This window comes from Theropithecus gelada, chromosome 14, assembly GCF_003255815.1.
Source record: "Theropithecus gelada isolate Dixy chromosome 14, Tgel_1.0, whole genome shotgun sequence".
NCBI lineage: Eukaryota > Metazoa > Chordata > Mammalia > Primates > Cercopithecidae > Theropithecus > Theropithecus gelada.
The window spans coordinates 65,493,073-65,509,388 of record NC_037682.1 but is presented as its reverse complement, the minus strand read 5'-3'; the positions used below and the strand labels follow the sequence as shown (position 1 = coordinate 65,509,388).

The window sequence follows — 16,316 nt, the reverse complement described above, 5'->3', positions numbered from 1 at the left end:
ACAATATGAAAATAAAAATTACAGCCAGGCACAGTGGCTCCTGCTTGTAATCCCAGCACTTTGGGAGGCTGAGGCGGGCGGGTCAGGAGGTCAGGAGATCGAGATCATCCTGGCCAACACAGTGAAACCCCATCTCTACTAAAAATACAAAAATTAGCTGGGCGTGGCGCGTGCCTGTAATCCCAGCTACTCAGGAGACTGAGGCAGGAGAATCGCTTGAAACCGAGAGGCGGAGGTTGCAGTGAGCCGCAATCGCCTCACTGTACTCCAGCCTGGCTATAGATCCAGACTCCGTCTCAAAAAACAAAAAAAACCTACGTGCAATCTGACACCCTTTCCCCCAAGATAATCACTGCTAATATTTTGGCGAACCTCTTTCCTGAAATCTCTCCATGCTTATAGAATATTGTGTCAAACTTCACATAAATGTACCCGTGTAGACATGCCGTTCTGTAATCAGTTTTTTTCCCTGAAGAATAAATTGTGAATAGCTTTTCATATCAATAGATTTATATCATCATTTTAAATGGCTCCTTAGTATTGCATTGTATGTATATGTCACGCCTTATTTAAGCAGCACCCTATTGATGAACATTTACTCCCCCCATAATTAACTACGTCATATAACAACTTTGTGCATTCATCTTTTCGAAATTGTTCGATTATTTTTTAAGGTAAATTCTTGAAAGTAATGGAGCTGGGTCAAGAAGTATGCGCTTTGTCGTTTGGATTCAAGTTGCCGAATCGTCCTCAAATTTGCAGGGAGACCAGCGAGGAAGCTCCGGCATTAGTTCTGGTGAAAGACAACTGAAACAGAGATGGCGAGGGAAGAACAGAATTACAGGTGATCTAGCCCATCAAGGCCCATCCTCGGTGGGCTGGCATATTCCTTCCCTTTGCCTCTCTTTCACTTCTTTTTCTTAACATGGAGGAAGAACCGAGAACTGCATCTCCCAGCATTTCGCAGGGACCACACTCCCTGGGAACTGTAGTGCCGGGTCTGAGAAGGGTCCGGAAGGAGAACAGGAAGCTGAGAGGCATGCTGGGAGGTGTAGTCGAGAGAGAAAGAGAGAGAGAGAGAGCAAGAGCGAGAGAGAGCAAGAGCGAGAGAAAGCGCGAGCGAGCGAGAGAGAGAGTGTGTGTGTGTGTGTGTGTGTCTATGCAAAGAGGATGGAGACGTTGCGAGTACGGCCCCTTGGGGATGGGGCCTCGAGCGACCTGACTTTCCTCACAGGTGGTCTTGAGTCTACAGAGTCTGCCAGCGGATGGTTGGCTTTATTCCATTGTGCGTGACCGCAGAGGGCGCGGCCCCTCTGCACCGGGCTGGCGGCGGGAGGCTCAGGCCGCGCGCGGGCTAAAGCAGGGCATGCCGGGAGTTGTGGTCCCGGCGCTCTGAGGCTGTGGGACGTGTCGCGGCGCCGCGCCGGCTCCTCCTTCCCTGCCCTTCTCAGCGGTCCCCCGCCTCCTCCCTCCGCCTCCTCCTCCCTCGCCCGCAGCCGAGCGTCCCCTCCCCCAACCCGTCGGGCTCCTCGGCGGCTACTGCAGAGGATTCAGAGCCGAGTCGCTGAGGAGGAGGAGGCTCCGGTCCCCGCGCGCCATCCGCCACCCTGCTGGACACGGGCGAGGGAGCGAGAGCGTCGCCGCCGTAGCCTCCGGAGAAGACAAGGGCATCGCCGCCTCAGCCGCCGCCGCCGCCGCCGTTTTCGCCTGCAGCTGCTCACCGGTGAGGAGACTCCCCCCGCCACCCGGTCCGCTGGTCCTGAGCCTGGGCCGGTGGCGCTGGCGAGAATGAGAGTGGGGGCTGCGGAGCCCCCGTGCAGGTGGTGGGGAGGGGGTTCAGGTCGCGATGGAACGGCGGGCTGGTGGGGGAGACTTGTCCAGGCGCTGGCTGGGGGTGGGGTGAGGGTGGGACCCAAGCAGGTTGGGGGGCGGGCGACCAGGGAGGAGGACTTTTGATGGAGAATAACACAACCTGGGACAGGAGAGTGGGGTGGGGGCGCCAGGTTGGAATTCGGGATGGTCTTGGGGCGAGGTGGAAGATGAGACTAGGGTGGGATGGCTTTTAATGGGGGAGGGGACTGAATGAGGGTGGTGATTTGGGTTTGGCCTGGAGCAGTTGACAGCTTGGGATCTGAGCTGGGGTGAGGGGTAGGGGAATGATTTCAACGGAGAGTGAGTGGCATGTACAGGGCTGGACAGGACCCTGCGGAGTGTTAATTCAGGAGGGTGGAATTTGGGGTAGACCTGGGGCAGGATGATGGAGGTGGCAGGAGTTGGGGGTGAGGGGCTTGGCATGGGTTGAGACCTGAGCTTGAAGTGGGTGTTTGTCATCTGGGGCTGGTGGAATTTGTGGAGACTTACGGAATAGCATGGGTTAGGATAGAGCAGAGGAGTGCAATTTGGGGGTTTCCTGGGGTGGGCTGATGGAGGTTGGAATAGGAGTTGGTGGAGGTGGAACATTCAGTGAGGGGAGTGTGATGGTGAGCTGGCAGGAAGGGGTCACATTGGAAGTCAGGCCCAAAATGGGAGGACAGGGATGGAAATAGAGTGTGGGGCACAGTGGGTTGGATTTAGGGTGATCTTACAATCACTGGAAAGGGCATGGTGGCTCCTTGGTTGCAGGGTCAAGGCAGAGGGCACATAAAACATCACTGGGCTGCATTCATTGAAAGGATAGCGGCAGGGGTGAGCAAAGTTGGGGGATGGTATCTTGAAGAAAATGTCCCTTGGCCAAGGTGGCAGAGGGAGTTTTGGAGAAGGACTTTCGGAGATGAGCTGGTAGGCCTGGGGAGGTGGTTGCTGATGGTGAGGTGGCACAGGGGAAATTTAAGGAATGGGAGACCTGGAGTTGTTGGTATGGATGGGGCAGAGAGGATGGAGAGGGACAGTGAGCTGTGCTGGAGAAGGGGGTGGAAATGGGTTGGATTATTTTGGAGATGAAGAATTGGGATGGCCTCCAAGAGACACATGAGGGTTAAGGGTTGGAATACTTAAATGGACAGCCTTGGTGGCTGTGGTTGGGGGAGAGGCAATAAGCCTGTTAGAGGGGACTTTGCAGGGGACACAGAAGAGAACATCTCATTCTTAGGGGCCATTTTAATCTGTTCGGTTGATCTTTTTGTTTGTTTTATTTATATTAGTATAATTTGGAAGTCAAGTCAGCCCAAAGGGTAAAGTTGAAAGGGGATTTAGTTAAGGTAGAATTAAGGAGGGGAGGGTGTCTTCTGTTATTTGTATATCATAAAAAGTAAGTTGGGGGAAAACGAGCATACTTCCAAACTAAAGGTGGGAGAAGATAAACTGGAATGTAATAGATATCTTTCTATATAATATTTCTGCCTTTTCCTTTCCCCTCTCCTCCTGGTGCATTTAAAAACTATACCTGGAATTTGAAATTTAAATAGATTTGATGAGCTTGAGATAGTTAAGGGTGCATTTCTTGCTTGAGAACTAATGAGTAAGCCTGAAAAATATGAGACTGAATTTATTTTGTAGGTAGGCAACATGCACATAGGCAAAAAGAGCTTGGGTCTTTTTTATCCCCTTTTTAAATTGATTGCTTGAAGACGCCATTTGTTAGTGTCCTGGTTTGCAAGGCAATTAGGCCCATCATTGTATTGCAGGCTAATAATCCTGAGATGAGTCTTGGCACCACTGCTTTATGTAAACAGAGAGAAGACAGGAAATATGGAAATGTCATAAATATTCATTGGTGAGATGGTTTGGTACTGATGGAGTTTTTCATATGATTGTCTTTTGACATTTATAAGATTGAAAATAATTGGACTCTATTTCTAAAGATTGAATTTTCTTCCAAAGGAATTCAAGTGATCAGAATTCTGTCAGATGTGAATAAATAAAGCATATTGAGTCATTTTTATTTCATTTTTTAGAGAATGATGTTGATGTAGGTACATTGTATTAACTACAGAAACAATATCTCCATCTGTTCATCAGAAATTTGATTTAAACCTTAGTGATATGCTCATTCTTAGGGCAGAATGGTGATAATGGAAGGTACGCAGGAGTGTAAATGGAGGGAACATCATTAGAGAAACAGTTTTCTGGACCTAATTGCATTAACTGTTATAATATGTTAAACATAAAGTGGCTGTTGATTAGAGCTCAGACTGAAAAAAAATGAGGAGGGATGTAAAGTAGATAAAATTGGCACCATTGGGATTGAAATAATTCTTTTTATTTTTGTTTAAGCTGCAGAGTTTAACTCGCAAACAAACCATTTTCCTTGGCGTTCACAATTGAGCATATAAAAATACCATTTAGAATCTTTTTTTTTTTTTTAGCTCCAAAATGGGCAGAATGATGGAAAGTTGGACTTATCCTTTGAATTGAAAGTGTTTTGTAATGAGGAAGCTTTCTGTATTATAATAGAAATCAGGTTTGAGCAGTTACCTGTAATTCAATGAGACTGTAATCTAATGCAAGCATTTCCCTCATAACTTTACTCTGGGGTCTAGACATTGTTTTTGCAGATCTGCGGGCTTGGTCTAGAGGCGGGATGTTTATATTAAAGCCCTAGCTTTTGAGAGCCCAACATGAAAAGTAATTGCCTGGAAGAAATGTGTTGGTGGATTTTTTTTTTCCACAGCCATGGTCACTTGTGTAGTAGTAATGTGTTTTTGTATCTTTACCTCATTTGATCCTCCAGATATCTTGGTGAGAAGAGAGCAGATGGAGGTATTGGTATACAGAAGCCTTGGTGGAATGAATAGCCTGTGAGTTTAGGAGTTGAGTCCTGGATTCAAATCCCGGTTCTACTACTTGAAAGCTGAGTGATTTCAATCAAGTCATTAAAAACCTTGATTTTTATCACCAAAGTGCTGACCAAAGTGCTGGCTGCCAGCACTTTGGGAGGCTGAGGTGGGCGGATCACTTGAGGTCAGGAGTTCGAGACCAGCCTGGCCAACATGGTGAAACTCCATCTCTACTGAAAATACAAAAATTAGCCAGGCATAGTAGGTGCCTGTAATCCCAGCTACTCGGGAGGCTGAGGCAGGAGAATTGTTAGAACTGGGGAGGTGGGCAGTGAGCCATGATCACGCCATTGTACTCCAGCCTGGGCAACAAGAGTGAAACTCTGTCTTGAAAAAAACAAAACAAAAAAAAATCCTTTCATATTTAGTGGTAATGGCCGCAAAACATTGTGAACATAATTAATACCACTGAATTGTACACTTAAATTTGGTTAAAAAGGTAAAAATACACAAAAAAAACCTCAGAAACCAAAAAAACTGGCCAGGCACAGTGGTTCACGTCCATGATCCCAGACTTTGGGAGGCTGAGCTGGGCGGATTGCTTGAGCCTAGGAGTTCGAGACCGGTGAGGGCAACATAGGGAGACCCGTCTCTACAAAAAAAAAAAAAAAAAAAAAATTAGCTGGGTGTGGTAGCCTACACCTGTAATCCCAGATACTCAGGAGGGAGGTGGGAGGATTGCTTGAGCCAGGGAGGTCAAGGCTGCAGTGAGCCATGATCATGCTTCTCTGCACTCCAGTCTGGGTTACAGAGTGAGACCCTGTCACACAATCAAACTTTCGTACTTTACAAGGCTGTCAAGGAGAACAAACCAGTTCATGTCCTGAAAACACTGTACATATATGAAATATCTGTTCACTATTTATTTAATGAATGTCTGCTAAGTGCCAGGGGAAATAAAAATGAACAGAAAGTAGTTGTCAAGGAGCTTTTAGTGTCATGGGAAAGACAGACAAATTAAATATGGTGAGAAAAATGAGGCAAAATGAATGCTTTGGTTAAATGTGGGTTTTGAAGTCTGCCTACCACTTAACTATTAGCTGTGTGACACTGGGCACAATGGGCTCATCTGTAAAGTGGGGATAATAGAATTAATATCATAGGATTGTTTTGAGGATTAAATAAGATAATCAATGGAAAGCATTTAACACAGTATGTTTTTTAGTACACATTAAAAAAATATTAGTTGTTGCCTTTATTGTTAGAAAGATTGGCAGAGGCTAGAATGAATAGCCTTGTATGCCCTACCAATGAGTTCTTAGTATTGTGGTATATATTAATGAGATATTATTTTGTATTATGATCTCATGCATTTTTGCATCTGTACAGTCTGGGAAGTTTAAACAGACCAAAGTCCTAAACACATGTTAGCTGTTAGCTTCCTCATTAATGAAATAAGAAGAAAAATTATGCTTTGAGAGGTTAAATGACTTGTTTAAGGTTACACAAGTCAGTGGAAAAGTCTGGGTTACAGCCCCCAAATTCTAATTTGTCAACCCCATTTATTCTTTTTTTAAATTGTAAAATATGTCATATGTATAAAAGTATATTTAACATAAACCCACAACTTAAAGAATAACAAATTGAAGACTTTTCTACTTGCTACCCAGCTTAACAAAAAGGAGATTTCTAGTACCTTTAAAGCCTCTTGTGAGGTCCTACTTGATTGAGTCTCCTACCTTCTCTCTCCCTCAGAGGTAAACAGTTTGCTAAATTTTATGTGAATCATTTCTTTGCTTTTCTTCATACTTTTACCAAATATGTGCATATCCCTAAACCATATATTTTTTACCTTTGCAACTTTTTATAAATAGAATTATAGGATAAATATTGACTTGCTTTATTATTTTTTCTTATTTTTTAACCTTTAAAAAAGCTTTATTTCTTCCACCATTAAATAATGTATGCTCATGATAGAAACTAAAAATTACAAAAAGTAAAAAGAAGCAAAAGTATTGTTTTTAGTCCCATTACCCAGTAACACTTTTTTTTTGTTTGTTTTTTTGTAGAGACAAGGTCTCATTATGTTGTCCTGGTCAAGTGATCCTCCTGCCTCGGCCTCCCAAAGTGCTTACAAATGCAGGCATGTGGCACCATGCCTGGCTGACAAATGCTTTTTGTAGAAAATATTTTGTGCCACATATGGCCTCTTGTTGTTCTTTCTCCTCCCTTCCACTCCCCTTCCCTTTTGTCTCCCCGTCTCCCTCCCTGTTCTTCTCCTTCCCCAAGCCCCTCCTCTTGCTTCTCCCCAGTCTTTCTTCTCCCTCCCCTTCTCTTTCTCCTGCTTTTATGTGGTTTTAAGAATGTAAAAACTCACAGGCCATACAAAAATAGGCCATGGGCGGGCCATAGCTTGCCGACCCCTGGTATGTTAACAGAAATCAACTCAAAGTTGTAAAATATTGAAGAGCAAAGAGACTAAACCAAGTTCATATTTCTTGCTTTATTTTGTTAAATTTAGTTCCTTGGACAGTTATGCATATCTTTAGTGTTGAAAACAATGGTATAGAATTTTTTTGTCAAATTATGTTTATCTGAAAGTTTAACATTTTATTAAATGAGCCATTATTTTCTGTATGAAGACACTGAGGAAACCTCAGTTTATAAAGTTCCAGCACAACTCCTCCTCCTGCCGTTTAGGCAAGTGTCTGGGTCCTTTCAGAGTATGCCTATTGTATGATGATACAGGTTGTGCTTTTTCTTAGATATAGACGTTTTGAAGGAACCCTGAGATGATATATTTTTCACAGTAAACTTCAATCCCTGGCTGACTTGAGATTATGATCTTGATTTGCCTTCTGATCATGTCCCTCAAGCTTGATGATTTCTGCTAACTTGTATTTCTTTTCTAGCCTCTGTTTTATAATTTTTCTAAGTATTTTAGTTTTCTAATATGTCTTCCTCTATCTTTTCTTTTGTGTTGATAGCAAATGTCTCTATCAGTAAATAATAGCTATGCTACTTATACTTATGCAAGTATAATGGTACTATTTTATTTGATATATAGTTCTTAGGTTGGTCATGTGGCATTGTTTTCATTTTAAGGATGAAGAAATTAAGACTCTAAGAGGGTAGCTGGGTTCAGTGGCTCACACCTGTAATCCCAGCACGTTGGGAGGCCAAGGTGGAAGGATCGCTTGAGCCCAGGAGTTCAAGACCGATCTGACCAACATAGTGAGATCCAGTCTCTAGCTGGATGTGGTGGCATGCACCTGTGTTCCTAGCTATTTTGGAGGCTGAGGTGGGAGGATCACTTGAGCCCAGGAATTTGAGGCTACAGTGAGCTATGGTCACACCACTGCTCTCTAGCATGGGCAAGACTATGTTTCTTTTTTTTTTTTTTTTGAGACGGAGTCTTGCTCTGTGCCCCAGGCTGGAGTGCAGTGGCGCGATCTCGGCTCACTGCAAGCTCCGCCCCCCCGGGTTCACGCCATTCTCCTGCCTCAGCCTCCCAAGTAGCTGGGACTACAGGCGCCCACCACCTCGCCCGGCTAATTTTCTTGTATTTTTAGTAGAGACGGGGTTTCACCGTGTTAGCCAGGATGGTCTCGATCTCCTGACCTCGTGATCCGCCCGTCTCGGCCTCCCAAAGTGCTGGGATTACAGGCTTGAGCCACCGCGCCCGGCCAAGACTATGTTTCAATAAATAAATGAATAAAAAGATTCAAAAGAGTAATTTGTCTTAGGCCTTAAGACAAGTAGGGAATTAGTAGGGAAAGACAAAAGGTACCTAACATTTGAGTATCTATGGCAGGCAGTATTCTGGGTGCTTTCTTTTCCTTATAGATAGAATTTAATCCTCACATTTCTACTGTATAAGGAATTGTGACCATTTCACAGAAGAAGAAATGGAAGCAACTGAGGCATATAATGATTAACTAGTTTGCATTTATTTACATAGCTAGTAAGAGAAGAAAAACTCATATTTAAAAACCTGATCTGCCTGGCTCCAGAGCCATTGTTCTTTTTGTTGTACTGCATATAAATCTTCCTGGTTTTAAACTGTTAAATCAGTAGTCTTCTTCCTTTTTTTTTTTTTTTTTTGAGACAGAGTCTCGCTTTGTCTCCCAGCCTGGAGTGCAGTGGTGCGATCTCCGCTCACTGCAACCCCTCTTCCTCCCAGGTTCAAGCGATTCTCCTGCCTTATCTTCTTGAGTAGCTAGGACCACAGGCGCGTGCCACCATGCCTGGCTAATTGTTTGTATTTTTGGTAGAGATGGGATTTCACCATGTTGGCCAGGCTGGTCTCGAACCCCTGACCTCAGATGATCTGCCTGCCTCGGCTTCCCAAAGTGCTGGGATTACAAGCGTGAGCCTGCGCCCAGCCTAAATCAGTAGTCTTCAACCTTCTTAGGGTAGTATCTGGCTACTCTTTAGAATCACCTGAGGATCTGTTTAAAAAAAAAGACATGTGTCAGTTCTACTCTGGACCAGTGTGAACAAAACTTCTGTAGGTGAACATAAGGCAGATGTGTGTATATTTATATAGAAAATATAAATTAAAAATAAATTATATTTAGGTACATAGAAAAAAATGCACAAAATGTATAACCAGCATTCGGATCAAGAAAGGGACATTATCCCCTCCTCCAAGGAAACCAACAACTTCCAGTACTGTAGATTATTTTCACCTGTTTATGACATTTCATAGGTATGACTGGCTTTTCCTATATAACATACTTGTGAGATTCATTTATGTTCTCGTGTGTAGGTGTAGTGTGTTCTTGCTTATTGCTATGTAACAACAGTTCTCAAACATTTTGGTGTCTTCATATTCATATTTATTGACGACTCCAAAGAACTTTTGCTTGCAGTAGCGCAGTCATGGCTCACTGCAGTCTTGACCTACTAGGCTGAAGCGACCCTTCAACCTCAGCCTCCTAAGTAGCTGGGACTACAGGCATGTGCCACTATGCCTGGTTATTTTAAAATTTTTTTGTAGAGATAGGATCTTGCTCTGTTGCCCTGGCTGGTCTCGAACTCCTAGACTCAAGCAATTTTTCTGCCTCAGCCTCCCAAAGTACTGGGATTACAGGTGTGAGCTACTGCCCTCAGCTGTGTTAGCATATTCTAATGAAAATAAGTATATTATTCTAAATGAAAAAAATTAGAATAATATTTTACATTTTTAAAAATCTCTGGTATCTTATTGAATCTGCCTCTGCATTCAATCCTGTTGCAGTTTGTTGTTTTGCATGGAATATAAAGAAAATTCAGTCCCGCATAGATAGGTAATTAGAAAAAGGAGGGATTTTTTTTTTTTTTTTTCTTTTAAGAGAGTTTTGCTCTTGTTGCCTAGGCTAGAGTGCAATGGCACGATCTCAGCTCACTGCAGCCTCCGCCTGCTGAGTTCAAGTGATTCTCCTGCCTGAACCTCCCAAGTAGCTGGGACTATAGGCATGCACCACCACGCCCGGCTAATTTTTGTATTTATAGTGGGGGGGGGGTTTCGCCATCTTGCCCAGGCTGGTCTCGAACTCGTGACCTCATGATCCACCCATCTAGGCCTCCCAAAGTGCTGGGATTACAGCTGTGAGCCACCGCGCCCAGCCAGAAGGAGGAATGTTTTTATGTAATTGTGGATATTCCTCTTTGATACTACACCAGTCATGTCCAGCCCTTTGAATGTGAGAACTTTTTTGCTTATCTGTGGTGGATATCATGAAAATTATACACACTTTTTTTCCTTTCCTTTTCTTTTCAAGCTTATCAGCTATTGTTAGTGTTGGTGTGTTTTATGTGAGGCCCAAGTCAATTTTTCTTCCAGTGTAACCCAGGGAAGCCAAAAGGTTGGACACCCGTGTTACACCAAAACTTGACAATTGGTAGTTTGTTAAGGTTCATTGCCGTGTACAGTCTGAACCATATCACTGAGCTTTCATGCTCTGTTACATTAAAATCCATTGGTCTGTTTTTTTCTTTATTATTTTTTAATTTGCTTATTTCTCCAAGAAAAACCATTGGTCTGTTATGTACTTTATTTTTATTTTTTTTTTTTTTGAGACGGAGTCTCGCTCTGTCGCCCGGGCTGGAGTGCAGTGGCGTGATCTCAGCTCACTGCAAGCTCCGCCTCCCGGGTTCACGCCATTCTCCTACCTCAGCCTCCCGAGTAGCTGGGACTACAGGCGCCCGCCACCTCGCCCGGCTAGCTTTTTGTATTTTTTTAGTAGAGACGGGGTTTCACCGTGTTAGCCAGGATGGTCTTGATCTCCTGACCTCGTGATCCGCCCGTCTCGGCCTCCCAAAGTGCTGGGATTACAGGCTTGAGCCACCGCGCCCAGCCTGTTATGTACTTTAAATAGATCTTTTATCCATGCATAATTTTTGTAGCATTATGCATTGGTCAGTTGGAAAATATTGGTTCATTGAGTATCTTAGTCTGCTCAGGCTGCCATAACAAAATGCCATAGACTGGGTGGTTTAAACAACAAAAATTTATTTTCTCTCAGTGCTGCAGGCTAGAAAGAAGTCCAAGATCATTGTTCCAGCATGGTCAGTTTTTAGTTAGGGCTCTCTTACTGGCATCTAGATGGCCACCTTCTCGATGTTTCCTCACATGGTGGATTGGAGAGGGAGAAGAGAGAGAGAGAGAATAAGTGCGAGTGAACAGGCAAGCTCTCTGGTGTCTCTTTTTAAAGGCACTAATCCCATCATGGCAGCCCCACCCTCATGACCTCATCTAAACCTAATTATAAATCATCTAAACCTAATTATCTCCCAAAGGATCCATTTCCAGATACTATCACATTGAGGAAAAGGGCTTCAATTTATGAATTTTGGGGGGAGGCAATTCAATCTATATTACTGAGTTATGTGGAGCTTCTTTTTTGAGACCAGGTTTCACACTGGAGTGCAGTGGTGCATTCACGACTCACTTTGGCCTCAACTTCCTGGGCTCACGTGATCATGTAATCCTGCCACCTCAGCTCCCCGAGTAGCTGAGACTTCTGGTGCAGGCCACCGTGTCCTGCTAATTTTTGTATTTTTTCGTAGAGATGGGATTTCACTGTGTTGCCCAGGCTGGTCCCCAACTCCTGGGCGCAAGTGGTCCCCCTGCCTCAGCCTCCCAAAGTGCTGGAATTACACATGTGGGCCACCGCGCCTGGCCATGTGCAGATCTGAATTGTATAATGTTTAAGAACCCACATTTGTTAATATCACCACTCATCTCATCAGACAAGTCTTTTCTAATTTTCACTTGAAAGCTCAAATTTTATCATTGGCAACCAATACTGATAGTTGTTTTCGTTGAAGTGACAGTCTCACATTGTTCATTTTCAAAAAATTGTCTGCCAGACATCCAAGTCTGAATAATCATAATTTTTCTGCCAGTCGTTTTTTTCAAGTAAAAATGGTGTTTATGAAAAGAAGCAGCTAGTACAGCTTGCAACTCAATTGCACAAGTGCTTTAGTGCTTTTCTTTGAGACAATTCTTGTACCTTAATATGCAGCAGAAATGCTTTGTGTGAGGCTGGGTGCGGTGGCTCACGTTGTAATCCCAGCACTTTGGGAGGCCAAGGCAGTTGGATCTCCTGAGGTCAAGAGTTTGAGACTAGCCTGGCTAACATGGTGAAACCCCTTCTCTACTAAAAATACAAAAATTAGCTGGGCGTGGTGGCTTACACCTGTAATCCCAGCTACTCAGGAGGCTGAGGCAGCAGAATCTCTTGAACTGGGGAGGCAGAGGTTGCAGTGATCCGAGATTGCGCCACTGTCCTCCAGCCTGGGCGACAGAGCTAGACTCCATCTCAAAAAAATAAATAAATAAATAAAAAAGGAATGCTTTATGGGTACATTCCATTTTTCCATTTCTTCACACAATGTGAAACATGTATAATTAGGATTAAGATTTAGTAAAATTAATACTTTTTTTTTGAGATGGAGTTTTGCTGTGTTGCCCAGGCTGGTCTTGAACTCCTGGCATCAAGTGCTCCTCCTGCCTCAGCTTCTCCAGTAGCTGGGACTACAGCTCTGCACCACTGTGCCTGGCTATAATTAATAGTTTTTACAACTTCAAGGACTTTTTTTTTTTTTTTTTTTTTTTTTAGATGGAATCTCACTTTGTCACCCCAGCTGGAGTGCAATGGTGCAATCTGGGCTCACTGCAACCTCCGCCTCCTGAGTTCAAGCTATTTTCCTGCCTCAGCCACCCAAGTAGCTGGGATTACAGGCGCCTGAAACCATGCCTGGCTAATTTTTGTATTTTTAGTAGAAATGGGGTTTTTGCCACGTTGGCCAGGCTGGTCTCGAACTCCTGACTTCAGGTGATCCACCCACGGCCTCCCAAAATGCTGGGATTATAGGTGTGAGCCATTGCGTCCAGCAAGAACATTCTTTAATGAAACTGAAACTTAAGTTTTTTTTTTTTTAACATGTCCGTGAAGAATGCAATGACACTATTACAGTTTGGTGTCACTGCCTTGATTCAGTATAGGATGATATATTTTTATTTGTTGATATGATTTTGTTTCTAGGCTTTACTTATTTCTTATTGGGGGAATAGCTGATGTTGTCAAACCTTTACTAAAAATACTGTTTTGAAAGCCAATGTGAATGCAATTTTTTCTTTGCCTTAGTAGAATAAAAAACCTTTAGAATTGAACAGTTTCACAACTTTGTCAGGATGTTAGAAAATTAATTGGGCTTGGTGCTTACTTTTCTCCACGTTGTGGTTAAGGAAGGGTGTGAAGTGGCTTTTAGAGAACTATCCATAGCTATGCATAAGAGTGATTTTTGAGGTATATTAGGTCTCCCTACCCTTAGCCTGGTACATTTACAATAGAAAAAGACAAAGGTACAGATGAAGTCGTAGGCAAATAATCTTGTATAATGACTTCGGTTTTTCACTGTGATTGGACAGAGGAGAATGGAGAAAGAAGTAGTCTAGATAAGTCACAGTGCTAAACATTGTTTTATCTTCCAGTTAACACCCCTGTATAGCCTGGAACCTTTGTTCTGGGGGTAGGAAATAACATTCATTGTGTACCGACATTGTGCTAGGCCTTGTTATCTTACTTAAACGCGACAATTTTTCTGTGTGTATGTGGCCATATTTTTTAGTTTTAGACATTTAAAAAAATGATGATGATGATTTTTTATTTTTTTTGAGATGGAGTCTTGCTATTGCCCAGGCTGGTCTTGAACTCCTGGACTCAAGTGATCATCCTGCCTCAGCTTCCTGCATGGCTGGGACTACAGGTGTATGTCATTGCACCCTGCTGTGGTGGTCATAATTATTTTATGTGTAAGAAAACAAAGGCTCAGAGATGTTGAGCCTATGCAGGCCCATCAGTGACTAGGGTGGGATTTAATCCCCAGACTTTTCTGCCTCCAAAACCTATGAGTGCTTTTTCCTATGTGACATACTGCCTTCCAGAGACAGTGTCTCACTGATGATTTGTATATCCTTGATACTTGGAACCTAGCAGGGGCTTAGTACATTTCTGTGGAGTAATTGAGAACAGTGCTAAGTGAGTGAACCAGTTTTCACAGAGCAGGATGTAACTCACCCACTCTGAGCTAATGTGCATGTTGGTACTACAAAGTATAGAGTTATGCAGTGATTTTGTGCACTACTATCTGGTCATGGTTTGTTGCTATAGGGAAAGGGTCAATCTCCTTTTTTTGTTTTTTTGTTTTCTTTTGAGACAGAGTCTCACTTTGTCACCCAGGCTGGAGTGCAGTGGCATGATCTTGGCTCACTGCAGCCTCTGCCTCCTGTGTTCCAGAGATTCTCCTGACTCAGCCTCCCTAGTAGCTGGGATTACAGGCACGCACCACCATGCTCAGGTAATTTTTGTATTTTTAGTAGTGATGGGGTTTCACCATGTTGGTCAGGCTGGTCTTAAACTCCTGATCTCAGGTGATCTACCTGCCTTGGCCTCCCAAAGTGCTGGAGTTATAGGCGTGAGCCACTACGCCTGGCCAGGGTCAATCTTGATAATCTTGATGATACATAATCTACATAATCTTGAGGATAAATGTAAAACTATTTAAATAATTTGGATATTTAGTAGTCTAAGAAATTTAATGGGATGAATTTTCCCATAGCTATTAAGAGAGTAAGCCAGAACAAAGTTTATGCAGTATGTATTTCTAAAGAGATCATCCCATTAATAGCTATGAGACCTTGGGTATGTTACTGCACTTTTCTGTGTTTCATTTTTGTAACCTTTAAAAGGGAAGTGTAGTAATAATAGTACATAATTCCTATGTAGTTGTGAGGATTGAATGAGATAATTCATAGAGAACTTACCACAGTGCTTGGCAAATAATAATTACTCAATAAATGGTAGCTGTTATTAATGTTATCTTTCTAGAGTGGAAGTATAGAATTTACTGTGACTTTCAGTATATGAAGAAGGAATAATGTTTTGTCTTTTAAAACACCTTTATTAGAGAAATTAAGTGCTGACTTTATTGGTTTTTGTATTTTGGGACCGATTTTCTGGTTGTAGCCTACTTGGTCTCTTCTTGGCAACAGAGATCAAACTGGCTATTTGCTTGGATTTCTTGGTGAACCAATGGAGGTATGGTATGACCTTTGACTCTCCATCATTCTTTTCTTTTTTTTTGTAGAGATGGAGTCTCGTTATGTTGCCCAGGCTGGTCTTGAACTCCTGGCCTCAAGCAATCCTCTGCTGTCTTGGTCTCCCAAAGTGCTTGGACTCTATCATCTTTTTAAACTTTGTGGTGTTTGGTTGAAACAGATTGGATTGTTCTGGAGAGTTCACTGAGGTTGATAGTTCTTTCTCAATTAAAAATGTCAGTGGACCAGGCACAGTGGCTCACGCCTGTAATCCCAGCACTTTGGGAGGCTGAGGCTGTTGGATCATGAGGTCAGGAGATCGAGACCATCCTGGCTAACACAGTGAAATCCCGTCTCTACTAACAATACAAAAGCAAAATTAGCTGGGTGTGGTGGTGGGTGCCTGTAGTCCCAGCTATTCCAGAGGCTGAGGCGGGAGAATGGTGTGAACCCGGGAGGTGAAGCTTGCAGTGAGCTGAGATCTCACCACTGCACTCCAGCCTGGGTGACAGAGCGAGACTCCGTCTCAAAAAAAAAAAAAAAAAGGAAAAAAAAGTCAGTGGGCCAGCCATGGTGGCTCACACCTGTGATACCAGCACTTCTAGAAGCCAAGGCAGGAGGATCACTTGGGCCTAGGAGTTTGATACCAGCCTGGGCAACATAGGGAGACTCCATCTCTACAATAAAATAAAAATAAATTAGCTGGGAGTGATGGCACATGCCTGTGGTCCCAGCTACTTGGGAGGCTGAGGTGGGAGGATCGCTTGGGCTCAGGAGGTTGAGACTGCAGGGAGCACTGATCACACCATTGCACTCCAGCCTGGGTGACAGAGTAAGACAGTGTCTCAATAAAGAAGTCAGTGGGCCGGGCGCGGTGGCTCAAGCCTGTAATCCCAGCACTTTGGGAGGCCGAGATGGGCGGATCACGAGGTCAGGAGATCGAGACCATCCTGGCTAACACGGTGAAACCCCGTCTCTACTAAAAATACAAAAAACTAGCCGGGCGAGGTGGC

The 16,316-nt window shown here is 43.5% G+C and overlaps 1 protein-coding gene across 3 annotated transcripts in view; it reads left to right on the top strand.

Annotated features, from left to right (window-relative positions):
• The first annotated feature begins 1,148 nt into the window (after positions 1 to 1,148).
• FAM168A (family with sequence similarity 168 member A) overlaps positions 1,149 to 16,316 on the top strand; it is a 199,672-nt gene continuing 184,504 nt past the window's right edge. For 2 of the 3 annotated variants that reach the window (XM_025357165.1, XM_025357164.1), the window contains exon 1: positions 1,149 to 1,723. The gene's annotated coding sequence lies outside the window, so the exon portion shown is untranslated. The remainder of the gene's footprint in view (positions 1,724 to 16,316) is intronic. The other variant, XM_025357166.1, reaches the window with a different exon arrangement.